The 14,315-nt window shown below is 35.6% G+C and overlaps 1 long non-coding RNA gene across 2 annotated transcripts; it reads right to left on the bottom strand.

Moving 5' to 3' along the window:
* Positions 1 to 5,438: 5,438 nt before the first annotated feature.
* Positions 5,439 to 8,508, bottom strand: LOC120526060. Of its 2 annotated transcripts, XR_005633069.1 has the most exons (3): positions 8,255 to 8,508; positions 7,183 to 7,328; positions 5,439 to 5,727 (listed from the first exon to the last, which is right to left on the bottom strand). It is a non-coding gene; the product is annotated as an uncharacterized LOC120526060 (long non-coding RNA). The 2 variants fall into 2 exon arrangements; XR_005633070.1 differs by lacking the exon at positions 7,183 to 7,328 and having other exon boundaries at positions 8,255 to 8,494.
* Between the last annotated feature and the right edge of the window lie 5,807 nt (positions 8,509 to 14,315).

Genomic DNA, 14,315 nt, shown 5'->3' on the forward strand with positions numbered 1-14,315 from the left:
TTCATGAATTGAATTGAGAATCTACGGTAAATTCAATTCACTTCCTGGAATTGGAATTGGAAATAGAATTATATGCAGCTGAAGGGAAAAGTAATTGGAATTGAATTGGGATGTCAGGAAACAGAATTGAATTCAAATAAAGTTAATTTGGCTTGATTTGCCATATAGTCTATAGTACATTAAATATGAATGTTAAATTCACAAATCAAAGGTATCAATAAAAAGTAAAATATGAAATTGTCTCATTTGTATGTGTCACTCTGCATATTGATGTCCCTAACAACATTTTCTTAAAATAGATTAAAACAATGTTTCCCAGAATTCCATGCAAAGTGAAGGTTCATAACCTAAGAGTATAAATGAAAGCCAATTAGGGCCCATGTTGAAGGTATGAGATTGGAGATTTTCTCTAAGTTTGATTTAAAATTGTCCATGGAACAGGAAGACTCAATACAATCAATAATCATCAACAATGCTCAGTCCCAGAAATGTGCCTTTCCAGTTGCCATTATTTAATTGTATTAAATAATTGATTGTAGTCACAATATTTCTCATGTGTTGTATACACTTTCAGGAGGCACATGTACATGTGAGTCAATCACAGCTGAATATGTATGTCCCTACAGATAATCTGAAATATCTGCTCAGAAACAGCAAACAGAATTTCGCTGAATTGAATTCCACATCCAGAAACTCCAGTTTAATTCCTATATATATATATATATATATATATATATATATATATATATATATATATTGTTTATGTTATACAGTATATATTTCTGTATATATATATACACTATACTGTATATACTATGGTCTGAAATATTATTGTTTACGTTTTTACTGTTATTTATGTTTATTATCTGTATAATTATGCATTTTGTAATTTTTGACACCAGGGTGAAATTTGGCTTTTTACAGAAGCTCTTTAAATAAATAAACACACACATTGGTCTGAATACATAATGAAATGACTATAAAGAAAAAATAATCAACACAAAGAAAACCTCTGACTTGGCAGTCCCAGTCACAGTGAGGCATTACGCAGATGTATTGCTTTTTGTATAAACGAGTCCCAGTAGCGTTTCTTGACACACTTTTTCTGAATAATTGCTTGGCTGAAAGTCCTCATTGTTGGTGTGTCAGAGAGAGGGTGTGCAGCATTGTTCGTAATGGCACTCAGTTTAGTTTTAATTCTCTCTTTCACTATGACCTCCAAGGGGTCTGAAGTGTGTTGCATAACTGAGCCTGTCCTTTTAATCAGCTTGTTGAGTCGGTGGGCCTCTCTTGAAGTTAAGTTTACCAGTCCAGCACACCACAGCACACAAAAGCACACTTGCCATTACATAGTAGTAGAAGATGAAAAGATGACCTGCTTGCCAACAATAACACACCACATGGCAAAAAAGTAAATTGTTTCAAAAAGTTTGCGCAAAGCTCCATGGTTTGCTACAGTGAGTTTACAGTCTTTGCAGTGTATGGCTCCATGGATTATCCCATAGGGTTGCTGAAAGCAAACTGACTTATTATGCAGTGAATGCAACAACAAACATCTGTATGGAAATCATCAGTACCTAACCATTCTTGGTAATTTATATAATGAATGTTTCTATGTATCTGGCAAATACTCAGTTACAAAACATTTTGACATTTTGCCTTTTTAATTTCTCCCTGGTGAAAATAGAACAATATGGAGAATTATGAGAACAATGAAAAGATTGTATTCAATTAATTATTAAGGTGTGCAATGGAATCCATATAATATACATATGAAAATGTTCCAGACATATGTTTCTCTTTATTATTACACAATATACCCACAAAAACTGTTGTGAAATATATATCAGAAATGACACTGAGCCTTTGTTCTAATCATTATTTGTGCTGGTAGTTTCAAAGCTCTGCACAGTTTGCGGACACCCACATCAATGAGATTTCAAGGAAAGGAGCAAACCATGTTTGATCCTAAAATGTCTTTAAGTATGACAGGGTTTCCTTTTTCATTACATTATTATGAACATCTCTGTGCTAATTAGTGTTAGAAATTAACTGTCTTAGAATTGTTACTTTCCATAGATAATGATTTAAGCTTTATGGAATAGATCTTTAAAACTTCTTTTTTATTACTATAACCCTTTCTTTTCCTTCTCATTGACAAAAAAGCTATGGGGATGAATGGCATAATAATTCAAATATAATACTAATTCTTGTCATTTTCATTGGAAAGTATAGCTTTTTTTGTTGTAATAAACATCAGATTTATTAAAACAATAATGTAACTATGAATACAGTAATGTCAAAAAAAATATTGTCACAAAAAAAGAAAACATGGTGATAAATAACACAATTTAAATGTATATTATTAATTTTTGGCATGTTAGCTTATAGAGATGATATTAATTTAAACAAGAATACGGCAACATTTTATCTTCTTCTTTCAGCTGCTCCCATTAGGGGCTGCCACAGCGGGTCATCTTCTTTCAAAAGGTCGCCACAGCGGATCAACTTTTTCCATAATTTCAAATGCTTATAAAATCCTTGTAACCTTCCTCTGAGTTTTTGTCTCTCATCAGCTATGAGGTCCCAGAACTCTCAAGCCTCAATACCTTGCTAATCTTCATCTTTAGCCTGGTATGGTGCAGGCAAAGAGATGATACGTAGTTGCCGCTGTTACCAAGCTCTAATCCTCGTTGGCTGAACTGAAACCTGCAATTATCTTGGCTTGTCAATTTAAGAGAGGCTTACTCTCTAAATGCGCTTCATGAAATATCTGCCAGATTTTTGAGGCAAAACAATATAAAACAAATAATTAACAAAACTAACAAATGATTAAACATTATTGACGCAAAACCAGACCAGGGCACACCTGTCAAAAATACAAGAATTCATCAGATGTAAAACCTTTGAAAGAGAATCATCTGCCTTTTGATTTGAGATAAGGAATATTAGTATTGAATGGAGTTTAAATAATTAATAGTCAATTGAATAAAACTGGCAGAAAGCTACAAAAAATTAGGCAGTGTTAAATAATCACAAAGGTGAATTTAGCAAACAATTATTAATCCCACACCCACATCATGGTAAACATTTCAGGTTAGTGCATTCCCATTTAATGGAACCTTGACAGCTGGCAAGACCACTGAATGTTTAATGCTGAAGTTCAATTGGTCAGGATAATACGAGGAATTAAAGCATTTCTGTACTTCTTGCCCAGAGCATCAGATTTCACACATCTAAAGGAGCTAAAAAGCCATGTTAGTCCGATTTCCAGTAAGATTCATTTTAAAAGGATTGCAAATGATAAAGAAAGACATCTAAAAAAATCACTTCTCCCTTGGCATTGTAGAATATCCTATCTGATACTCAAAAGACTTTTAGCTGCGATTTAGAAATGCTGAATCAATTAGTGAGGAGTTGCTCTGAGTGTTTTTGTTTGGAGGAATACTTAAAGCGATCTTAACTGATTGAGGTATATATTTTATGTCTGAAATAGTTAAAACATGGGCAAACGATTACAAATGAAGGATTAAAATGTCTTAGTTATTTCCTATGTGATCGTTTCATAGCATATTTTAACCAGACATTTAAACCAAAGTTAAAGGGAGATGTATTAACCATATTACTAAGGCCATATTTTCTTTTTGTTTTAGTCAGCTAGATTTCTGTAATGTACCCCTAATGGGTCTACTTAAGAAAGACATCAATTGGTTGCAGTTAGTCCAGAATGCATCAGCAAGAATCTTAGCTAGAAAAAGGAAATCTAAGCAAATGTCATCAGTTTTGGAGTCCTTATATTGGTTATCTGTGTCTTTTAGAACTGACTTTAAAATACTACTAATGGTATATAAAGGTTTAAATAATGTGGTATTTTCCTATATTTTGGAGAGTCTCTCCCCAATATTCCTGGTTGTATCCTTACATCTTCTAATGGTGATCTGATTATTTTACTAAGAGCCAACCAGTAGTATGGTGTTGTACCATGTTACAAGCATAAAAGAGGTTGTGAGGCAGCCTTTTGCAGTTATGCACCAAAAATGTGGAATATTTTACCAACAGAGATGCAACAAGCTAACACTGTAGACCATTTTAAAAAACTTCTAAAACCCACTTTTTTAATTTTGGCTTCTCCATAGCTACATTTTAGTTTCTTAAGAAATTAGATAGATGCAAATAAGAATTATCATACTCTTCAATGAGCCACCATTTTTATTTTTCTCTTATTTCTTTACTGGTTCCTCTGTGGTGGAGTTCTACACTACCACCACCTGATCAAAGAACTGTGGAGCCACTTGTGATGTTTGAATAAAAGCAGATACCCCAACCTGTCACAAGACACACTAATCCTGTAAAAATAAATAAATAAATAGAACTACTTAAGAACATTTATGTTAGGTAGAATACTAGTATGGGCTGGACAGTCTGGAACCCCAATTTTTCTGTCCACCTTGGCCATCTGATTTTATCATCAGATTGTCATTTAGAGACTTAATAAAAGAAGTCTGTATTTATGGATTCTGTGGACTCCATTTTCTTAATTATGTGTCTCTCTTATGCAAGTGTGCTTTATTTATTTTTTTTGTATACTATTCATAGATTATTATTCATATGTCATTTTAATTTGTGTGTCTTTGCATGTAACTACTTCTTTGATAACATGTAAAACACTTTGAGCTATATCGTTTGTATGAAAATGTGATATAGAAATAAATGTTACTGTTTAGTTCAGCGCATGGGAAGAATACCTCCCACTTTGCAGAAGGTTAGTTTACATATTTCCTCTCAAAAGTGACATTATAGTTTAACTATAAGGAGGGATGTAGAGGTTGTCCACTCCTACAACTACTTGGGGGTCCACATTAATGACAGGATAGACTTGTCTCAGAATACAGAGGAATTCTATAAGAAAGGGCAGAGCAGGCTCTTTTTCCTTGGGAGTCTGCATTCCTTTAATGTGGCAAGTGACATCCTTCACATCTTCTATAACTTTGTGGGGGCCAGTGTGATTTTCTACACTGTGCTGTGCTTGGCTGGTAACATCATATCAAGAGAGGCCCACCAAATCAACAAGCTAATTAAAAGGGCAGACTCAGTTATAGGACACACTCTGGACCCCATGGAGGTAGTAGCGAATTAGAGAATTAACAAAAAACTCAGTGCCATTATGAACAATGCTGCACATCCTCTCTCTGACACCCCAACACTAAAGACTTTCAGCCAACAAATTATTCAGCAGAAGTGTATCAAGAAATGCTACTGGGACTTCTTTATACCAACAGCAATATGTCTGCATAGTGCCTCACTGTGACTGTACAGTAACTGCCAAGTCAGAGGCTTTGTTTCTTTTGAATTTTCTTGCTTTATAGTGATTCCAGTGTGTGTTCAAACCAAAATGTGATTGTGTATATCATGGTAAAAAATTAGGCTGAAGATACAAAGAGGTTTGGAGATGGCCACCCCATATACTAAAAAATCAGCAAAATAAAAAAAAAAACATGTCTTTACAGATGCGGAGTTTACAACTGAACTGACTAACAGGTTGTGTTTGGGCTATAAATACGGTGGATAAGAGGAAGAGGTGGAGTCAGGACAGCCAGAACAGGAACTGATGTGGCAGGAAGATGTATTGTGGGTACTGGAAATGACATCATCAGGGGTTGCTAGAAGTGAACTCAACATTGGGTGGACCGGTGGTGATGTCATTGAGAGGCAGGGTCTTCAGCTGAACTACAGAGAAACAAGAGGAGAGAGGATCAGGTGAGAGTGACAACCCATGGTCTGGCTGATGAATAACACTATTTGAGCCTTTAAACTATCCTTCATGTGCATGTGTGCAGCAATATCTATCTATCTATCTATCTATCTATTAAACAAAACTAACAGAAATGTGTAATTATACAAATAATAAACATAAATAATAGTAAAAACATAAACAATAATATTTAAAGGATAAAACTTTAACAAAAAGACAAAATGGAATTTAAACATAAGCCTGGGGAGGGACCCTAGCCAAAATATACCACCAGGATGACTAATTGTTATCTTGACTTATAATCATAACATCTCAAGGTGGTCTATAAACATGAGACTCCATGACAATTCAAAACCTTTATGCAAATTTACAGTCTACTGGAAGAGTTGGGGGCAATGTTGCATGTAATCATTGTGATCATTCTGGTGTCTTTACAGGAAAATAAAAGGAAAACAGAGATTGTAACTAGCGCCAGTAGAGATATATATTTGTCTGTTTTCTCCAAAGTATGGAAGTTACCAACCCGGAAGAATTGGTTTGACCCCAAGCTGACTCTGACCACTGCTTAGTGAGGTTGGAAGAGACTCAGCCCATTCTGGTAAAGCTTGAGGTTTGCTAAATTAAAATATCTGAAATGTTTAAATGTTGAAATGAAGCCTGATTTTTGTTTACAGCTCATTGCACAACTTCAATTCTCTAACACTCTATGGGCAGAAGACCAATCAGAAAGTGCTAATAATAATCATCACTTATTTTAAATTATTATTATTGGCACCTGCGCCACCACCACCTACTCAAAGCTTCATGATGCTCCAACAATGATGGACGGATTAAAAGGCAGAAGTCTACGTGACCATCATCATCATCAAGCCCTTCCGTGAGAACCCTAAATCCAAAGAGGACTGTTTGATTTATGTTAGGTAGAATGCCCAGAGGGGACTGGGCGGTCTCATGGTCTGGAATCCCTACAGATTTTATTTTTTCTCCAGCCGTCTGGAGTTTTTTTGTTTTTTCTGTCCCCCCTGGCCATTGAACCTTACTCTTATTCAATGTTGATTACAGTAATGTTGATTTATTTTGTTTTATAATTGTGTCTTTCATTTTTCTATTCTTTAATATGTAAAGCACTTTGAGCTACTGTTTGTATGAAAATGTGCTATATAAATAAATGTTGTTGTTGTTAAAACTTCGTCAATGACACATTTTAACAGTTATGCATCCTTTCTGAAAATATTGTTTTGAACAAAATGTCTAACAGACCACAATTGAAAAGGGTGGTTCACAATGAAACTATAGTTAAAAAACAAAATGTGAACATTGTTCCAAAATAAAGTATGTCACAAGTGCTGCTTTCAGCCCTAGTTCACTTTATCAGCTGTCACGCATGTGCGCTTGGGAGGCAGCTTAAGGGCTCTGATGATGGTGGTTACCTGCTGAACCAGGGGCTGGCACTGAGTGCTAATGCCGTCTCTCTTCCTCTCTGTTGTCTGCCCTCCTGGAACTGCCCCTTCCAGACTGGAACCCATATAACCGGAGGTTCAGCCATGTTTGAATCAGTTCTGTATTGGACTCCCATCTGAAAAGATGTCATTTTCATCTTTGTAAAAAGATTGTTTTCTTTTATTTCTTTTCATTATATGCGGTCATGGGTGTTCCCCAAACCTTTTTGTGTTTGCTTCTTATCTTACATAGTATAATTGTTCATATTTTTGTCACTTATCATTCTTCATGGAGGAAACATTTTTAAATCATTTTATCGGATAAGCCTTTCATCTGCATCACAATTTCAAATTCACTAGTGAAATAAAGTTTTTTATATATATAAAATGGCATAGAACCTGAAATTTCACTAAAAATATGAACAAAAGGCATTTATTTTAATTTTTCGCTGTTCCAGATAAGAAGAAGCATAGCTACATTGCTCCTTAAAAATGTTTTGCACTGTATTTCAGATGAACATTATAATTTATAGCAGCTACAGTAGGAACTTCACCCCATATTAGTACATTTTTATTGTAATAGCAGAAAGACAAAATTAATTTGTGTGACTCCAGACAGTTGTTATTAACTGGCAAACAATTACACAGACATTAAGAAAATTTACAACACCATCTGTACCAGTTCAGATATTACAGGTTGCATTTGATTCAGATCATATCAGAAACTTCTTTTCTTATATGGAACAGGAAGCATTTATTTATTGTGATATTAAACGCTTGAATTTGTAACTTACTGTATATAAGCTCATTTAAGAGGGAATTTTTTCACTTTGCAAATAAGTAAAATATTAAGAGTTTTTAACTGGCTTCTCAGTGTCTTGGATGCAAATTACAAAAGAAGGGCTTTAAAAAAAGGCATTTAATGGTTAATGTGTTTTTTTAATGTGTCACATATTTTGTCATGCTTATGAAAATAATTACTTAACTCGTTTTCAAATTATACATAAAACTTAAATGAGAAATGCGACTAGAGACAAAAAGTAGGATGAAGAAAATGTTTAACCTGTTTACTTTCTTCTTAAGTCAAGTTGGATTGATTAGCATCTTGCCTCATATTCCCAAGGTCCTGGATTCAGATCATATTTGTGATCCCAGTGAAATGTTTGAACGTTTTCTTTGTATCTGTGATGATTTTCTCAAGGTACACTGGTCTCCTCCTCTTCCCCAGAGACGTACATGTTATGGTAACTTCTTACTCTAAACTGAAACTGAGCATGGGTGTGGATGTATTTTCTTCATTTTGTTTTCAGCATTTGCATAAATGACTTTACAATGTCACGGCAGGTGAACTACCTTGTTCTCACTGCTAATCACTCCTGTAACTGGCACAACTTGCTTTGTTGTGTCATGGCAGTTCTTTGTAATTTAAGTTCATTCATCTGAAAATGGTTTGATGTTGCAATAATCTGGCACAAGCCAGGGTATTTGTTTTTCATGTAACTTTCATTCCTTCGAAAAATGCACATGTTGTGACCAGTCATTCACTAAAAAATGTTACCAGACTAGCTCCTTATTTTCACTCCTTCTACCAATTTAATAGCTTAGTTACAATTTAACAGAACACAACCCTTTTTTTGGTGTAGACATTATTTGCTCTTCTGTGTATGACCCAAGTAATAACTGACTAATGCTATGCAAACTAACAATGACTTTATTAATTTTATTTGTATTTTCTCACATGAAACAGCCATTTTAGTGACCCCACACAGATAGATAGCACGGTAAGTGGTTTTCCTGGCACCCTTTATATTTGCTTTCCAGCAATCACCTAAAAAATGTAACAGTCTGTTGTTCTCATCTCAGGTTCTTTACAAAAAAAAATCTATAAATTTCCCCTTACTAATAAACCAGATGTATGTAAAACACTAACATGCTTTTACAGTGTCTGTGCATTTGTGTGACTGCAGTGAAAGGAAAGCACTGGCTTTTAGCTTATTAAGTAGTTGTTCAGATGTGCTCTGTGTCATTACCCATGAGGATCTTTGTGCAGTATTTGTTTAATGAGAAAATACAAGCAATTGTTGGGCATCCATCCATACCCAACAATTCCCTAAGCAATTTTCTTGGTTACAAGTAGTTTTAATAAGATATATTCAAATTTTGAACTCAAATTGCTCAAAAGAAGTGAAAATAGTAGACAGCCTCTGACTATTCAGGAATGGGTGTGTCATTCCTGGAGTTTATTTCATTCCTTTTATGGAGATGTTTTAAAAACTCCCTCAGAGTTTAAAATGCTTATATTTGCAGCTTTATACAGTAGTTCTAACATCTCTGGGTGTTTTCTGTTCATATGATCTTAGAATACATCCCAGATGTTGGTTTGCTCTACAGAAACAATGCTACTATTTGCACTCTCTATCCAAATGGTCAAAATATCAGAGTGATTGCAGTTTAGGAATGTTGAAGTCATACAACATGTTGGAGCATGGACTATATGTGATCTTTACTTAGAATAACTGATGGCAGATGACTGTTGTTAATACAAAATATTCATTTTTAAGCATCTGTCAAGCTTTCTCAGTTTTGATTTTTCTGTTCTTGGTCAAGTATAGCATGATGTTATAATTAAATATCTGCTGCCGGTGTTATCATCAGTATCCTTGTTTTAAAAATTTGTCCAAAGTTGGTTTACCACTCATTATTTAGCTGGCTAATCTGACAAAACATTTTTCATCACTACATGAAGTTTTTATAACTTAAAGATTCTTCTCACAAATGTCATTTATCTATAGAGCCATCAATATTTATGATAGGGAGCTGACTTATAAAATTTTAAAGGTATAGCATCAAATTTAAAACTAAAGAAAATCTATTTATATTTTGAATTTTAAATAAGAAATGATATTTATATATATATTGTGGCAGGTGGCCAGGGATCTTGCCCCACTGGGACACCTGGATCAGGGAAGGACCGGGAAGGGGGCAATATTTTCCATGGACACAAGAGGGCAGCCCCACTGATTTCTATCCAGGGCCACGGAGGCAGAGCTGGGAAGCGCAACCCCATGGGGGTCCATGGGCCAACCAAGGGGCTGCCTGGATGGTTTCTGAGCTCTGGAGGACAGCACTTCGGTCACACCAGGAAGTGCTGCCACTCCAGGAACTGTGTATGCCCGGAGTGCTTCCGGGTGCAAGGGCAGCGCTTCCGCCACACCAGGAAGACCACCATCAGCACCTGGAGCACATCATAAAAGGGGCCGCCTCACTGCCTTTGAAGAGTCGGAGTCGGGAGGAGAAAGACGGAGCTTGCGAGGGAGGAGTGGAGGCAGCCAAAGAGAGTTAAAAGGACTGAGGAATTGTGAGTGTGTGGAAACCAATCATTGTATATAGTTTGTAAAAATAAACCTTTGTGTCTTGAACTGTGCTGTTGTGTCTGTCTGTGGCTGGGCTATCTATTACTATATATATATATATATATATATATATATATATATATATATATATATATATATATATGCAGTGAAGCACATTAAGGGGTTGGTGGTGGTGTGTGATTTTTAAGAATGAAAACAATGTATCAGCTCTCGTTTGGTGTGTATGGGTGCATGCATGGTGGAGCCGAGCAGCTCTGGGGTGTTGATGGGGAAAATGGATGATTGTAAATTCAGGTGCAGATGTTATCAGTTCAGTAAGTGCTCTGTGAGTCATCATCAAGACACTTACATCCACACTGTATAAAGTGCCTGGGAAAGAACAAGGAATGGAAGAAAAACTGAAACAATGACTGTAGATCAGGACCATGGCAGAGCTGTTTGCAACACAGACGATGCATGGGGGTTGAGGAAGAAGCCCCATGTGGAGGGAGTAGGGTTATTCCTACTGAGCAAAGAAGTAGAGCAGGAGTGGCTAACCACTCTGAGAGTTCCCATGGACGTGGTGGTAGAAGGGCTTATAAACACCGAGGGATGGTGGTGGGGACACGAGCCAGTGAAAGTTGACTGTAATTGCCATAGGGTGCCTCATACTGCTGAACAGACGTAAAGGATGAGCAAAGGAGATGTAAATATAGGGGAGCTTGTGGATTTTTTTAACCAACTAATTCTGAAAGTGTTTTAGACCTTGATTTTAACCTGTTTATAGATACTATATATTAACAGATTTAACCAGGCATTTAAGAGCACTGGATTTTATTGAATAATTTATTTATTGAGGACTACACCAGACTTTAACTTGGGCAATGCCTTGCTTATTGTTTGGACACTGTTTTATGAATAAAAACAATGAGCACATTTTACACCACTCTTGTTGTTATGTGTCCTTGGTTCAAGGAGGAAATGCCAGCTCTAGGGCAACCCAGGCATTAATTCATACAGTAACTAATTTAATGGATACTCTGTTCTGCATGAATCTTTAACAATATCTGGGGACTGTGTAAAATTCATATTTAAGATTTTTCACACTGATAGAATCTTAGTTACAGGATGCCAGCAGAGTGATCTATTTGTCAGTTTTCTCCAAGGTCTGGAAGTTGCTGACCCAGAAGAAGTGGTTTGACGCTGAGCTGACTCTGACCACTGCTTAGTGAAGTTGGAAGAGAGTCAACCCATTCTAGTAATGCTGGAGATTTGCTAAATAAAAAGACCTCAAAATAATTTCATGCTATGCTGCAAATATTAACCAACAACTTATTTAAATTTCAAAGTACAAAAACTATTTATATGCTGTTCTACTACTTTGACCTTGGAAGTATGCAGAAACCGTTGCCTCTTCTTTGGAAAAGAAATTATCTTCATTTTGACATTGACATCTTTTGGTTTGGTTTTGGTTTTGCCTAAAGTTTGATTTTTCTTTTCCTTTTCTTTTCATCTAATGTTTCATTACAAACTGCACACATGATTTTGCTGAAATTGGCCTGGACATTGGATTTCTTTGTTGTTGAAGAACTGTTACGCCATCATTCCTTCGACTGTTGCCTGGCTTCTAGATCATAGTTATGTATCCAGGTTTCATACCTTGTTATGAAATCCTTCTTGAATTCAGCAGCTTAAGATTCTTCTTGGAATAAACAATGCTGGGAAGCTTCTCAAGAGTCAACAGTTGAACCACCCATTGTAGGCAGACCTTACTTATGGTTAATTCAATGGATTCCACTGACCCATCACTATTTCTGTTTTATAGCTCCACTACTATTTGATCTGTAGTAGCAACATTTTCTTCTGCTCTCAATGCCAATGGCCAGCCAGATGTTGGGTCATCTTTGAGCTACCTTGTATTTGAAACTGAATTTTGAATACCTTATTAAAGTTATTGATCCTGGTACACTTTGACTAGATGAGATTGAACCTCTGTAGAAGTATTGTTCTCAAGGAGTAATAATCGATTGATATCATGACACCTGACTTTCTGGATCTTAGCATTCAAACTGAATTGTTTCTGAAACAGGAAACATACACTGTAAGCAGAAAATATTTAAAAAAATTTTATTTATGTATTTTAATGCACAAAAGCCAATTTCTGGCCACTTACAAAATTGGTAGTTCTTCCAGTGGAATGAAGATCTTTTTTCCACACTAGTGTCATTAGTCAATGTACCACTTAAATTGGGAAACCCTTGTCTTCCTAAAGTGGCAGTCTGCAATTCTACCTTTTCTGCACATTCCCTGCACTTACCATCTTGCTGTTGGGCAACCTACCACTATATAAACTGTATTTACAGTTACTCTATATTTAACTTTTTACTTCTCTTTGTCTCAAAAGAGAACATGCCTTCAAGGTTTATAAATCTATGGATACATATAAATTCTGATTATGAGTTAGCTCTCTCTCTCATATATATATATATATATATTCATGGCATTCGTAGTCTGAATCACAATCTGATTGTATGGGTGGTTACCTACCAGGTAACGCTTGTGGTTGGTTAGCGAATCAGCTAACATCCACCACGGTGCCCTCTTTCAGTGGCGAGAAGCAGATCATAGAATGGTTGAAATAGTTTACTGTCAAATAATGCAAAGAGTACGGGGTGCGAAACATGTGTCGCGTATTCTTTGCATTATTTGACAGTAACTATTTCAACCATTCTATAATCTGCTTCTTGCAACTGAAAGAGGGCACCGTGGCAGATGTTAGCCGACTTGCTGACCAATCACAAGCGTTGCCTGGTAGGTAACCACCCATACAATCAGATTGTGAATTAGACTACAAATGCCATGAATGTAATTACCCCGATCTACATACTGTCAAATAAACGAACCACACGCCGTGGCGCAACATAAGAGGCTTTGCCGCTGACGTCTAAGGATCGATTCCCGAGAGGGGGTGCAGTGAGTGTGTACACCTCATGAGCCCAGAATTCAGACGAAACACGTGTTGCGTACTCTTTGCATTATTTGATAGTAAACTATTTCAACCATATATATATGTATGTATGTATGTATATATAATATATAATACACATATACTGTATATATGAAACTGTTATATAATGAAAAAATTATCAAATATCAAAAGAGAACATATAAAATGTATACAAAAACCTGTATAGAGCTACAAATTCTAGAAGTTTCAAATAGTTTCAAACTTTCTTATTTTTTTGGTTGTGTTCCCAGCACTCATCTGCTTGTGTTAAGTTGCTTCCCCTTTGAAATCATAAAGATTCCTTTCAATCTGTAAAATCCTTTCATAAAGAGGACATACCCAAGGGAAAGACTGCCTTCCAGATTTTGTATTAAATTGTTTGCCAATCCTGGGGGTTGTAATGGTAATCTCTTCGTTCAGAGGTTTCAGTCCAGCTTTTTTATTTTCCTCAGTATTATTATTGTTCGGATGTTTTAATTACCATGAGAAATTTCTGGCAAAGACAGATATTTGGACTTATATGTTTCCCACAAAGCTGATAGACAGTTACACTTGTTATGCAATTATAACAGAAATTAAATATGTATAGAAAAGAATATGTTCAAAACATTATAATGGCTTTATTGTAATCTTCCCTGTCATGGTATTGTTTAAATATTCTTCAGTGTCACTTTTTAGAATTTTAGTGGATAGGAAAATTAAAATGCAGTGTTCAGAACAACTCATTCCCTGTATTATAAAAGTATTAAGAAGATATATTATAT

This window comes from Polypterus senegalus, chromosome 3, assembly GCF_016835505.1.
Source record: "Polypterus senegalus isolate Bchr_013 chromosome 3, ASM1683550v1, whole genome shotgun sequence".
In the NCBI taxonomy this organism is placed as follows: Eukaryota; Metazoa; Chordata; class Cladistia; order Polypteriformes; family Polypteridae; genus Polypterus; species Polypterus senegalus.